Source organism: Protopterus annectens, chromosome 2.part1, assembly GCF_019279795.1.
Source record: "Protopterus annectens isolate FY-2018-M chromosome 2.part1, PAN1.0, whole genome shotgun sequence".
NCBI classification, from domain to species: Eukaryota; Metazoa; Chordata; order Ceratodontiformes; family Protopteridae; genus Protopterus; species Protopterus annectens.
Genome location: NC_056729.1, coordinates 1916820350 through 1916832972, shown reverse-complemented (window position 1 = coordinate 1916832972; position 12623 = coordinate 1916820350).

Sequence of the window (12623 nt, the reverse complement as noted above, 5' to 3'; positions counted from 1 at the left end):
GAGATGGGGATCGTCACCCCCGTGCAAGTGTGGGTGGAGAAGGGCCACCTGTCACCCTCTGAAGTGTCCGGGCTGTGGTACATAGGGAGATCCAGAGTTCAGTCACTGATCCCCTATGCCAGCTTGAGGCAAGAGTGGCGTGACTCATGGGTGAGCCTGCCGCTCCTACGCAGCCCCCAGCACAGCCACCCTCTGGGCTGTGAAGGTGCAGTTGTGACTGCCCATGGGTGGGGATCTCAGTTCCATTGTTACCATCTGTGGGCTCATGGGCTTGCAATTTCCAAACATCCTTCCCCATCAATTGTGTTCACCTGCCCCATGTGTCATATTCCGCCCCTGTATGCATCTTGTTTGTCTTGTCTGTTTATCTCCCCAACCTACCTCCCCAAATATACCTACTTCCTCTACCTCACATTCCACTCTCACCTGAAAAAAAAAGGGCAATCCGTTCCCACAAAAAAATTACGTCCCATACATAACTGCCCATTTTGCACACATGTCCGCTGGACATGTAAACTGATAATTATAATTGGCAGTACAACATACTTTGTTGTCCTCACCCCTCTCTCAGGGGTGGAAGGTTTAAAATTTCGCTCTGAATTTCTAATATATGCACAGCTGTTGCTGGTAAAGAAATGGGCAGCTATGGACTTTCCCTACACTCATCCAGCACATCCCGAGCTGGTTTCCCTACTGTCTTTCCCTCTTTGTGCCCCCTTTCTCACCACTTTCTTATCTCCCCATTCTCTTTTCTTTCAAAGAAATTATCACGGGGGTTAGCGGGAGTAAGCACTTTTAAGCAGTAGTTAGCGGGTTTGAGCGAGTGTGCACATGTGTACGCTTAGCTAAGTATTGCTAAGCTTCACGCAAACCTGAGCAAACCCGCTTACAACTGCTTAAAAGTGCAATAGTCACTCTGCATGGCAGGGCCCTTGTTCTGCTGAGCAGCAAAATAAAACACCTCTGTCCGTCTTGAACCCTGGACCTTGGACACACTAAACTGCATGAAGTACCACTAAGCTACAGTAGACATACAGGAGGTTGTTGCTGTAATAAATATATCATGCATTACAATGAGTGAATGTAAAGGGAAAATAGGAATGCCATAACACAAATCTTGTTCTGTGGTTATTTACTAGCAGTTGTTGTGGAATTGCATGACATGACTGTGAAAAGAGAACCAGCCATTCTAGCAGGAAATATTGTTACAGTAGCACTTTACAAACCCCACACAGTATCAGAGCAGGATAAACACTGGCATATTTGAATAGGGCAGAGGCCATACTTCCCAACTGTGACTGCTTTTCAGGGATGACCCTGATTCATAAACAAATGTTAGCTATATCCCTCAGAATCCCTCTAAAAAGTACTGACATTAGGCAGAAAACTGGGGAATTACACTTAATGAATAATGTCAATAAGTAAGAGTACACACTGCTTGCACGTCAGAAAAGGTGTATTAATACATATGCTCTGATTCTCTCACAGTCTCGACTTAATGTCTGTAATATATTACAGGTGTACCTCACTTATATGTACCTTTCCCTGAGTCTGTTCAAATATATACCTGCGTGTATCAGAGAACTGGCAGAGGCAGAAACACACAGGCATTTCAGCTTTTCTGCTGTTACACACTCTGCAAATAGCTTTGGAATGAGTCCCACAAGCATACCCTTATGTAGGAGTACAACACAAAAATATCAAAGGATGTAGCCATGTACTGGTAGCAACCAACTGTGACAATGCCATTGTTCCAGTGCTGAAAAGACCGGTGTGGTGCACAGACAAAGAATAATAGGCTAACCTCTGGCTACCATCTGGATATGTCCACAGGTGGGTACTACGCAGACAGACTACTTGCCTTGATAGACTAACAGGTACACAGCAACCATGTATGTTCAGCAAGATAAACATCACAAAATAATATATAATGCTCTATGTACTTCTGCACCCCTACCGAAAAGAACAAAAGACCTGTGTATTCAGGCTCTACCAAGGATGTAGGTAGGCATACTCAGTACTGAAATGTGTCCAGTTGTCTTGAGCAGCCTGTGCTAATGTCAACACAAATAAACAACAAACTGTTCAGAAGTGAGTTAATTAATATTTATAGTATAGTAGTTCACAAACAGTTCATGTGCCACAAGAATACATTGCAATAACTACTTTTGTATGGCAGTTAATTGTCTTATTAGAAAAGAAAGTACATACTCCCATGTAACTTGTGTAAGCATTTGGAGGGGTGAGTAAAATTCTACACTGACAAGTGTGTACTACAAGCAGCAACATTCAGGTTTGAGTACAACATGCAAATCACTGGCTACAACCCTAGCTTCAGATATAAGAAGTATACCAACCTTCTGACTGACACAATGGCATCCACAGCAAACAAGCATGGGCCCCACTTTGGAAAGCTGAAAGGGCTACACCTACCTAACTTAGCATTTTATAGCAGTTGGCTGCTATGACAGTGAGTATTGCAATTACCACACAGCAGGCTGCATGCAATTAGTAAATGATGGGCACCAACTGGTGCATAGGCCATCACATGCACATGTGCAGATACCTAGAAAAGCAGGCTGTACTTGCTGTCCACACATGCAATAATATCATTGCAGCAACAGAGAGAGAGAGCGAGAGCGAGAGAGATAGACAGAGACACAGACACAGACAGAGACAAAGAGCCAGAAACAGAGAGACACAGAAAAAGAAAGAGCAACATCAACAGACAGAGAAAACCCATACCAAAAATAAATAAATAAATAAATAAATAATGATGTCCTTTAAAAACAGATGGAACAGAGAACTACAAAGGAAAGGTATGTAACACATGTATTTGCTGGCATGTAGTAGATGTTTTTGAAGAGTACTCTACATACTGTGAATCATCCATATGTGGCAGCAGTACGTATCTATATGTATCTGTACATGTGCATAGGGCAAGGGGCATACTGCAACTGTTTGTGAAGGGTGTGTATATAGAAATATAAATATATATATATATATATATATATATATATATATATATATATATATATATATTGTTGAAGGTTGCTATGTGCATATTTCTATGTAGGTTGTAGTGTGTGGCAAAGAAAACAGCATGCAGTGCTGGTATATAACATGTGGTGGTTAAACGCTGTGGGCATGCTTTGTCAGTTTTGCAGTGTTGCAGCCAGTGAGGCCTGCTAAAGCTACATGGGCTGAGGACACCTTCAATGCAGTCTGCACAACACTGTGCAAAATTATTACATAACTGTATATCTCACAACTGTTGCATAATTGATATTCCCACCATGAAAAGTGGACTGTATATGTGCCTATATGTACATCTATATATACAGCAATGGATGTTTATATGTATGTGTGTATGTATGTGTATATCTATATATATATGTATATATATATATATATATTTATATATATATATATGTATATATATATATATATATATATATATATATATAGAGAGAGAGAGAGAGACATGGGGCATACTTACTGTGACAGGTGCCTGGTGACCAAGGTATGGACTGAAGCTCAGTGTTGACACTGCAGTGCCATCCCTTCCTGCCAAAACACTGTACCCATTAACTAACACATAGGTGGTAGTCTACCTAACACCGAAGGTGTGATAAGGGAACATGGTACACAGTTGGACAGTAGCCTCCCCTTTGATAATCACAGTGCCACACTAGTCATGTACTCTGTCTATGTGGTACACATCATCACAAAAGGTGTGTCATCTAGGGAAATATAGGTCAGTGTTCCCCTCTACTCATCACACTTAAAACCCATTATAGAGTACAATGCCCCATGTGGTATGTACCTCACATGACAATTACAGCAACTGGAAAGGCCACAGACATACCTAACAATGAGCAATACCAGCCTCAAACAGATGCCCTATGCAGACAGACTCGCAAAAACCACAGCTAGACTGTGTTGCATACTGCCTATCCAGAGGTGACCTCTGCATAAAATACAGAGCTATTTCACACCCATAGCTGTCTGACATCCTCCATGTAAACATATTACAATCCCTCCAAGATACACGCTCTACGGCCTTAAACCTTGTCAGCTCACTAAGCACATGCTGGAGGGATAGATTCCTATCTCAGAGACATGCCATATTCTGGAACAAACCACCTATCAATAGCAAACAAAGCTCCTCGTTAGCAGTTGTCAAAAATACTCCTGATGATTGGTTGGGAGATAGGAAATACACCCCGGGAATCACCTCTGTGGCTCTGGTTGACAGGGGCAAGTGAAATTAAATTACATGTGTGTCAAAAGCCAGGGTAGCATATGGCTAGGTTGCTGTAGGCCCTAGGGCCAATAGCATATTACCTACCTATGACACAATGCACACACGCATGTACTTAGTGCAATAATTGCTATGTGAGGTTGACTGAGTGTGATGGTGAATGTGTTGGTGAATGTGTGCAAGGTCTGGAAAGGTGTGTTAGCTTAGTGTGAAATTGTTTCCGTCATGGTAGTTTGTGTCCTAGCTGTGATCCCAGCAAAAGATGTGTATGCTATTGCTAGGCAGAAAAAGTATTATGGCATACGGTGTGACGTAGTCCCTTGTTGTCGACTGTGGTGTCCCATTGTAGGCTAAAACAATAAATGTATGCTTAGTGAGTGGTACTGCTGGTGAATCCAACTCCCATACGAATTGTAGTACTACCTGAAGCTGTAGGCATAAACAGTACAGTATGGTGTATGTTCACATTGCTTGGAAACACTGTTTTGTGTGTTCCCTGTAGTCCTCACAGATTACATACCTCAGGCATAAGGTTTTCTAAGTAGTGACACACAGTACTGTATGGTACACAGGTAAAGCTCATCTGGGTTGGCATACATTTGTGTGTTGCATGTATGTCTGATGTGTGTGTAATTATGCCTGTACCATGCCCTCAATCATATGTGTGTTACAGGGAATACGTGTGTATCTAGCAACATGTATAGTCTAGTACAGCAGTATGCCACCTATATTAACAACTGTGCACATATGTTAGGCAGGGTTTTGGCATCAACGACTAGGGTGGTATACTGGTAATACTGTAACTGTACTTTACATTCATTGCAATGGATGACATCTTTCTTTATGCATTAGCTTGATATATACCTCCTGTGGCTAGGTGGTGCATTGTGTCACATACAGTGTGCCATGTACTGGTGTATAGTCTTGCATACTGGCTTCTCTATGATGCTGTGCAGGACATAGTTTGATATATAGAGCATGCCAGGCACTGTCAGCCATTTGTGGCCTGAGCACTAATATGTGGTATTGAACGTGTGTATCCTCTGACAGCCAATTGGATGCTATATATGGCAGTTAATTGATATCTGTACTTTAGAATGTTAAGTGTGCCACATGACTTGCTCACACATATTGTTTAATTGTCTTCCAGGGGCATGGCCCACCAACGCAACCCATGTTATACAGCTGCAGAGGAACAGGAAATACACAGCAGCCTGGTGCAGCACTACACCCTGTTGTTCTCTAGATCCAGCCAGGACCAGCATGAGTGGACTGCACTGTGGCAAGATCTTGTTCGTCGGGTAAATGACATAGGCATGCATAACTGGGCATATGAGCAGGTACACCATCACTGCAGTGATTTAATTAGACATGTCTGGCGGCATGCGTCTGATATCCGTAGACAACAGTTTGCCACAGGTGGTGGGGTAGTCATTCATCCCCCCCTCACCAGAATGGAGGAGCTACTCATAAGCATGGTGGCTCCTGGCCAACAACAGGAACAGCAACATACATGTGTCATCATGGAGGCCGGAGCCACCCAGCATGTTGACATGGAGCATGCAGGTAACATGCCCTATCTGTAGACTACTGTTACCTGTATTGGTAGATTATGCATATGTGAGATGTGTACTGTGTGTTTAGCAGTTGTGCTGCCTAGTGTTGTGCAATACTGATATTTGGAATATAATCTGTATGCATGTGACTGTCGAGTGTTGTACTACTGTAGTTTAGCAAACTCAAAGTAGCAATGCCACAGTTGTGGCCACTGACAAACTGTCACATATTCTTGTAGGTCCCTCTGGTGTGACAGCAAGGCAGCTGGTTGATGCTGGTGAGTGTGTTATAAATTTAATATTGCCAATGAAATGTGCATGCTATAGGTGAGGTGTAGGCCATGTACACGTAACACACCTACACATAATGCATGCTGTGCATGTTTGCTGTGAGACTATGCACATCCCAGTAATGTCAGTAGCTGCCTCAGTCACATGCAATACACAGAGCATCACACACAATTGTGCCAACACCGTACTGGACATTGGATAGGCATAGGTGATATACATGTACACAGCATACACAACTTTGTCATATGCAGTACACCTTAACATGCTACACATGGAGTATCCAGACACCCACTGTAAGGTCACACTTCAGTATCCCACATGTCATCCACACAACACACATAATATACCTGAGGGGTAGAGGCCTATCATGGGGCTGTGCGACACTCTTCAACACATAACACATTCATGTTAGGCAATGCTCCCTATTGGGCACGTTACAAACCCATGTAACAAGTGGCTCTGTAATTGTGAATGTAGCCAAGGTACTGCAGTTCAGGTACAGCATGCTGCTGGTGGTGTGGCACACATTAGTAGCCTTGAGTGACCACATGATGCATGATGATGATGGCTCATGGTACTACACCCCATCCAGTTACAGTAACCACAGTACTACACAAAGCATTCATTGCTATGCACCTCAATGTTGTGCGTGTGCAAACATATACACCTATACACAATATGCATAGCAATCACCATTTGTACAAAATGACACATATATGTCTTGTAATGCTATTGAGTGTATAGGTCACATGACACACATTGTGTATGTGTGATGTTTAATGTTGCAGTCATGTTGTAGCATGCCATGTCATGGCTGGCACTGGCATGTCCACAATATGTCCTACACTCCCCATAACCACTGTGCAATGGCCATGTTGAGCAATGGTATTCCATCACATATAACCACTCATCCTGTGTGTATACATAGCATGCATGTGCTAAACCTGTGTCCACAATTATCTGCTACAGACACTGACTGTAATCAGAAATGGGATATTTATGTGACACACATATACACATCCAGCCATGGTATGTATACCTGTGAGTGATGGTGCACAGGACATTGCAGACCATTTTAATACTTGCACAGCAATGTTGTGTCCATGTACACATTGCGTTCCAGGGTGAGGCCAATCACTGAACAACAACACACATGCATCAAAGCCACGTATACTGTTATTAACAAGAGCTGTCTACACTCGCACTGCATCATCTTGAGCAACAGATTTTCTGCATGCTGACACGTGTGATATGACTGTTTGCCTTGTGATACTGTAACCCACCTTCAACCACTATTGAGTATGTTTTGGATTGCTGGTGGTGTGTGTGGGTATCTGCTGTAGTGAGGAGTGTGTGCATGTGTTCATGTGTGCATGTGTGCATGTGTTCATGTGTGCATGTGTTCATGTGTGCATGTGTGCATGTGTGCCGACATCATGTACAGGTTGTAAAGTGTGTTTCCTGTCTTCCTCCCACAGGTGCTGTGTTAGGGCTAGTTCACTGCAGCAGGGAAACTGATGTCACTGATCCACATAGTGATAATGAAGATAGATGTGTTGAGGCGCAGGCGTGTTTGCCAGGGTCTGTCGTTGGGCCACCAATCGACAGTACACAGCTGTCCACCCCATCCATGCATACAGTCATACGGCCAATACATCCATCACCAATGCTCATAGCTGAGGGACAGCATACAGTTGGCATTGGCCAGGACAGTGTGGTATCCATGGCACATGCATCCCAACACAGCAGCCATACCCAGATGTCTGGAAGGGTACCACATAGGCAGATGTCCAGGGGTTCTCGTAGGAGCACTGCTGCTCATCATGCCACTGGCAGATGTGCCACAGGTCTGACAACATCACGCATGTTCCAGGCTGTCATGGAGGCACAGGCATGCATGGAACGGTACACCAGACAGGGACTAAGGGCACAGAGGGCACATAACACCGCCATCATTAACAGTATCCATGACCTAGCAGGTGCCATCTGTTATTACACTGCGGTCACTGATAGACATTGGGGAGAGACATTAGATATCCTCCGCAATGTCATGTCCATGTGTCAGGACAGTGTGGGATGGTTGAGACGTTGATGTGGATGTATGCCAGCAACATCAGCAGCTGGCAGTCGCCGTGGATGTCCCTCAAGCCACAGCCACTCCCATAGTAACAGTACCAGCCCCAGCAATGTTGGGGGTGGGCTGTCCATAGAACATCCTAGAAGACCACATGCATGTGGCTCTGGACAGTCCCAGCAGGGACCTGTGTCCAGTGTACATCCATCCACCTCTGGGGATAGTACTCAGTCCGCTTAGTACCTGATAGTGTCAGTAGCACCCCTGCCAGGCACAGGTACCATATCCATGGCCAGAGATGGTGATCTGTAAAGACTCGCAGGTACAGTCTGTGGCTGTCCCAAAAATACCCGTATATGGCAGCCACATGGTGGAACTGTGTGTATGGAGACACACACGCATACTCCAGACACCTAGGGTAACACATATCCACACACATTACAACATTGGCCCATTCCAGTATTCTTGCCCCTCACACACACACACACACACACACACACACACACACACACACACACACACACACACACACACACACACACGCACACACACACACACGCACACACACACACACACACACACACACACACACACACACACACACACACACGCACACACACATACATGTCAATTGGATGGCTCACTGTAGGCCTCTGGAAAACCAACAACATGCCCTGTGCATATGATGAAACCTATGCCACCTCCTGTCATCTGTAACATTGATGCAGGAACAGGCTACCATGGTGCTGATGCACAGGGTGTCTATATAGCAGTATAGCAATGTTAGCATGTTGTCAGCAGTAGGGTGTAGTGATATGCTTGAAGGTGTAGTTGAGCAGGCATGATGCATTAAAGCAATGATTGTCATTGTAGTGTTGTTTACACCAGTGTTGGTTCCAATTGCGTATTGTCCAGCCACGTGCCACTTGGCTGATGTGTGCAGTATTGGCAGCATGTGTTAGAGAGTGGACAGTATGTGTTGGATGTGTGTAGCACAGATTTGCAGATGTACAGTTATGAATATGGTGGAGATGCACTGCCTGCATGTACGTGCATAGTGGACACATGGCCAGGGTGACATGCTCTGTATTACACAGTAACACTCCATAGTTTCTATTGGTGGCCAGAATGCATTGTACTACACACATTCCGGAACCTGAATACACATGTGTGTATGACATGGTTTGACACTGTGCTGTGGGTGATACTGTTACTATCTGTCATTGTTTTGCATTCTGGTAGTATACATCATGTCAACAGCCTGACCATAACCAATCGTTAGATGATGTCTTGACAACCGACACACAGATGTAGGACACACAGCAACATTTGGATCCTTCAGGTACTATACAATGCCAGTAACCACTGGTATTCACCTGCACTCATTACTGAGACCACTCCTGTTTGGCATATAGCTCTCTTAGGTACAAGCAATCACAGTAGGGATATGTCCGTCCACGTCTGGTAATGCATACTGTGGCCTATAATGCATTCTGCAGATGACACACACATCCTCCATAAGGGTATCATACAGACAGCTGCCTGTTGTCAAACCCATGCTGTAAAGCTATAAGCCAAACTAAGCATAGTCATCCACCTTTACGGAACTTATTATCCCCACAGTACCACATAGGTAGTAGCCACCAACATGATGAACAGGTACCGATGTGTACATGCAACCAAGTGTTATGTCATCTCTCCTTTGTTAATCACATTTCCAAAGGTATTTTGGAATTCCTTGGTGGATCACATAAGCAATGAGGGGTCTGCATGCATATCCACATAGGTTGTTCTACACCTGTTATGAATAGTCATCATTGAAAGACTTTGCTGCATTTGAACAGGTCTGACATATACCTCAGCCATAGACCCTCACTCACACATTCCAATAGGAATCGTAATGACATTGTGTGACACAGATGGCCTAGGCCAGGGATCACTGCAGTGGCTGGGCTTGTCACAAGCCTACAGATGTGACCTAAGGTCTGGGAAGCAGCAGCACACTCTGGCAAGGGTGACAGTTGTGTTCTTGTAGAAAGCAGGGTTCCCACACATGCATTCATTAAGGTAACATGTATGGATATGTATTTGCCACACAGCTAGCTCACATGTGCAATGCATACTGATATGTCATACAGTGGTAAAAGCAAAACCCACAACACATTGACCAACAGTGTTATACACATACACTCACCAAGTGCAGGATTCAAACCCCTACCTAATTACTTCATGATACTAGAGGAGTATGCATTAACACGATGCACTATGCACATTACAGGGAGTTCTTTTTTCCACAGGTATATTTGTAGGATGGTGACATCATCAGACTTGACAAAGGTTAGTTTACCACTTTTGAGGTCTCTTACTACTCTCCTAAAATGTTGTGCCTTCCCAAGGAGACAACGCACAAACACTTGTCCAGTACAGGATTAAAACCCCTACCTAACTACTTTATGATACTACAGGAGTACGCATTAACAAAACGTGCTATACACATTACTGGGAGCTTTCTCTTCCACAGGTATATTTGTAGGATGGTGACATCATCAGACTTGACAAAGGTTAGTTTACCACTCTTGAGGTCTCTTACTACTCTCCTAAAATGTTACTCCTTTCCAAGAAGACAGCACACAAACACACGCAGTTGTCCAGTGCAGGATTCAAACCCCTACCTAACTACTTCATGAGTACACATTAACACGATGTGCTATACACATTACTGGGAATTATGTTTTCCACAGGTATATTTGTAGGATGGTGACATCATCAGACTATAAGAAGTGGGTTACATTAGGTGACATTAAATGGGCTACATTGAAGGAATGTCTAAACACTTTGGGCATGTGATCATCAAAGGTGAGTTTACTATCTACCTGTGTCCCCAGGGCCATAATGACTTTCTCCGTACATGCAGGATTACCACCCATGTGGTAATTTGTGTGCACTGTGTTTTACCCAAAGAGGATGACTACGCACTCTTTGCCATTCAGCTTGAGGGCATTGTTTTGACACCAGGTATCTGTCTCTGTAAGACACTTCTGGAGGATGTCTGTGTCAGCTGTACAGTCGATTATGGACCACTGTTACCATTCATCTGCAAACCTGTTTAGCCATCTACCTTCCATGCTTGCCTGTACCTCTGAGCAGTATCTACTGAACAGGTGGGGTCCCAGGACCAAGACCTGTGTGATGCCATTTGTGACTGGCTTAAAGTTGGACATGGTACCCGCAACTATGAACATGTGTGTTTGATCTATGAGCCACTTGACCACTCATCCTGTGACATAGCTGTTAATGTTCAAGCTGGTACACTTGTCCATGCTGAGAGAGTGGGGAATGGTGTAGTAAGCCCTTAGTGAGGTCCAGGTGGGCTGTGTGGACTACTTTCACCTCCATCTATGTTCATGGTAACTGTTTTAAATAACTCAACTAGGTTTGGGAGCCAGGCTGTGCCTTTAACAAGGCAAAGTTGTGTAGTGTCCAGTGTCTGGAGATCTCCAATGTCTCAGTGTATGGGCTCCATGAAAATTGGCTCAGTAGCTTTGTAGACCCGGCTGAGTAGACATATTGGGCAATGGTTTCCAGGTTCTGTTTTGGCACATCCTTTGTGGAGCTGGATGACTATTAGTGTATGCCATTCTTTGGGTACATAGCCTGTGGTATGGTTGAGTCTGGACAGTGAATGTAGGTGAGTGTGTAGTTCCTTATGGGCCTAGTGTAAGACGCAGCCTGGGACAACATACAGTCACATTGATGCTATGTTCTTAGCTTTGGTGAGGGCTGTCTTTACCTGCATGTCCATGACGTCTGGGTCTCTGCATCCTTCTGTGATGGACACAGGCCCTTTTGGAGGTGATGGGGGGGAGTTTACACTGAACTTGTCCCCCTGGATGTGGGCAATGACAGTTGGTTTGGTGTATTTCATTCCTTTTTTCAGTAGCTAATAGCATATTTTGAAGTTGACACCTACATGTCTGGTATAGCTACCGAAGGCTTTGTGGTTGTTATTCTTACATTCCTTGGATATTTGTCTTTAGAAATCATCCTTGGATTATTTTATGAGTGATCATTGTTTCTTCCTGATAATGATCAGTGATACCTTTCCTTTAGTGAAGTTGGATCTATCATGTGTTTGTTTCCACCTTCTCTTGTCTAGCTTATTTAAGGACAACAAACACCTGCTTGTTGTCCTATTTTTGGAGGAGTGCATCTTGGTTTTATTTGTGATGTCTCATTCCATGCATCCCTGTAGATGCTCATAGGATGCACTTGTAAATGTTTCTGCAGATTGCATACCATTATCCTATAGCAAAAGGTCTTCGGAACTTTCCACTTTTGTCTTGGGAAATGTGCAGTTTGCTTTTGCAAATGTCTTCACAGTGGTTTCATTGAGTGGGTGTGGGGGCGGGATGTGGATGTCCAGTGTGATTACTTCATG